The following is a 3,101-nucleotide window of genomic DNA, read 5'->3' on the forward strand; positions in this document are numbered from 1 at the left end:
TGGTGACGTGCCATCTGGTGGTGGCAAGGCCATGTGGAAGGAGTCCTTTTGCTTTTTCTCATCTCCAGAGGCTGCCAACATCTAACGACAAGATCAAGCTTAGCATAGGAGGCTTATCTAAGCTACACGTGGGTATGGTTTCTACCTTGCTCCTCTCAAGGAGGGAATTCTGATCTCAGAGCCAAGAGCTTAGGATAAGATTAGATTATTGTGCCACAAGTGCGATGTCTCTTGAAACCCAGGCCTCTGTGTCTAAGAGTTGTGATCTCCTTAGTAATTTAGGCTCACATTTCTTTCATAGGTAAAATAGGACGCTGTGATGGTTAATTTTATGTGTCAACTTGACTGGACTGAGGGGTGCTCAGATAGCTGGTAGAGTGTTATTTCTGGGTGTGTCTGGGAAGTTGTTTCCAGAAGAAATTAGCATTTGAATCAGTGGACAGGTACTTAAGTTGAGGATGTCTATTTTTCATAGATGCTTATTTTGGAGTAAAGTATAATCAGTTTATTATGAACAATTGCTAGGCAAGGAAAATTAGCTTATAATTAGTTTCAAACCTAGTCTCAGCCATGGGGGCCATCCTCGAAGACTTTGCACGATCACCCTCATCAGTGCTGGTGGGTACCATCCAGTCTGCTGAAAGCCCAAATAGAACAAAAAGGCAGAAGATGGGCAGATTCTCTCTTTCTCCTTGAGCTGAGAGGCCCCTCTGCTCCTGCCCTGGCACAGTGGGTTCCTGGTGCTCAGACTACAGGACTTACACCAGGGGCTCCCCAGTTCTCGGGCCTCCGTTCGTAGGCTGAATCACACCACCTACTTTTCTGGTTGTATAGTGTATAGATGGCAGATTGTGGGGCTATGTGGTCTCCACAACCACGTGTGCCAATTCCTAGCATAAATCTCTCTCTCTCTTTTTTTTTTTTTAAAAAAAACACCTGTGTCACACTTTATTTCCAAGCTTCTTCAGCTTAGTTAGCAGCAAAGAATGATTTACGTATAAGCAGAAACTGAAAAGAGCTTCAATGTCCAGGGGCGTTGGGCTAAAAAGTATTAGAGATCTAGATTTTACCAGATCCATAAACAAAACTTGAAAAAGCAGGCATAGTATAGAATAGCAGCTCCCAGAAACGTCTTCAAGCTTATCTTCTTCAGAAGTTGACTCAATTCAGTTTGCTTCATTCTTGGAAGCCTCATCAAAATTCTCCACAAGATCTGGAACTTCGTCATTATCATCCTCTCCTGTAGCAAGTGGTGCTTTTCCATCCACAGATTGTTTGGGCAGAGCTTCAGCCAGTCTCCTTAAACTAGTCAGGCTGTCTGCACCCAGCTGGTTCAAGTTGCGGGGTAGCATTTCTGTCAGCACGGCCTGTCATGGTGAAAGTGTTCGCTGCCAGAGATGCCTGAACTTTAGGGTTGTTAAAGTGGATCGATCACTGTTCCTTGGTTTGTGAACAAATTTACCTCTTCAATACCGGAGATATTGTTTACCCCTAACTTCTTTAAGGACAACTGAGGTTTTTTATCATCTGCTGTAGCTGTCCTGTGAACCACCTTCTTTCCAAAAGCAGTTCCTTTCCCACCAATGTGCACCTGTGCCTGCAGTTTGGTGAGTTTCTCTTGGTTCATGATAGTTTCTTCCATCTTGTTGGAGAGGAAACAGTGCCACGCGGGGCGCTAAGGCTGATGCTCAGGGGGTCTAGGGCAGACCAGCTGAGGGAGGATAAGCCTAAATTTCCTCTTATACGGAGTGCAGCAAAAGTAGGTTTACAGTAGTGAGTACATGAAACACGAAGCTTATTCTTATGTTATTATTTATTAATTGTATTATTTTCCATTCGAGCAACTGTCAACCTATCTTTGCCACACCTTGGATATCTCACTGATGCTGTTTCTCTGGAGAATGCTAGTGCAGACACTTATGTTGAGGATGTATATTCTTCATAGATCCTTATTTTGGATAGAAAAACACACAACCAGTTTATTATGAACAATTGTTAGGCAAGGAAAATTAGCTTATTAATTAACCTAAGAGGGCATGTGTATTAATAGTTTTCAAACCTAGTCATTAAAAACACAAGGACATCTTGCGAATGGTCGCAGTCCTACTTGGAATTCTGAAGCAAGCCCCTGTGTAATTAGAAAATACACTGTTAGTGAGCAGAAGGAAGGAGATAATAAAGATTAGAGCAGAAATAAATGACATAGAGACCAAAAAAACAATACAGAAAATCAATGAAACCAAGAGCTGGTTCTTTGAAAGGATAAACAAGATTGACAAACCTCTAGCCAGACTCACCAAGAAGCAGAGAGAGAGGACCCAAATAAATAAAATCAGAAATGATAGAGGCGAAATAACAACAGACCCCACAGAAATACAAATGATTGTTAAAAAATACTATGGACAGCTTTACTCCAACAAACTAGACAACCTGGAGGAAATGGACAAATTCCTAGAAAAATACAGCATTCCAAAACTCAATCAGGAAGAATCTAAAAATCTCAATAGGCCAATAACTATGGAAGAAATTGAAGCAGTCATCAAAAAGCTTCCATCAAACAAAAGCCCAGGACCAGACGGCTTCACAGGGGAGTTTTACCAAACATTCAAGGAAGAACTAAAACCTATCCTCCTCAGACTACTACAAAAAATTCAAGAGGAAGGAACACTTCCAAGCTCATTCTATGAAGCCAGCATCACCCTAATACCAAAACCAGGTAAAGACAACACAATGAAAGAGAATTACAGGCCAATATCCCTCATGAACATAGATGCCAAAATCCTCAACAAAATCTTAGCAAATCGGATCCAGCAGTACATCAGAAAGATCATACACCATGACCAAGTAGGATTTATCCCAGGGATGCAAGGATGGTACAATATCCGCAAATCAATAAACGTGATACATCACATAAACAAATTGAAAGAAAAAAACCACATGGTCATATCAATTGATGCAGAAAAAGCATTTGACAAAATTCAACACCCATTTTTGATAAAAACTCTCAGCAAGGTAGGAGTAGAAGGATCATACCTCAACATAATAAAAGCCATATATGATAGGCCCACAGCCAACATCATACTCAACGGACAAAAACTAAC

The 3,101-nt window shown here is 41.1% G+C and overlaps 1 pseudogene; it reads right to left on the reverse strand.

Moving 5' to 3' along the window:
* Positions 1-1,009: 1,009 nt before the first annotated feature.
* LOC132232457 (transcription factor BTF3-like) lies at positions 1,010-1,700 on the reverse strand (annotated as a pseudogene).
* Positions 1,701-3,101: the final 1,401 nt, after the last annotated feature.

The sequence above is a fragment of the Myotis daubentonii genome, chromosome 4 (genome assembly GCF_963259705.1).
Source record: "Myotis daubentonii chromosome 4, mMyoDau2.1, whole genome shotgun sequence".
Lineage (NCBI taxonomy): Eukaryota > Metazoa > Chordata > Mammalia > Chiroptera > Vespertilionidae > Myotis > Myotis daubentonii.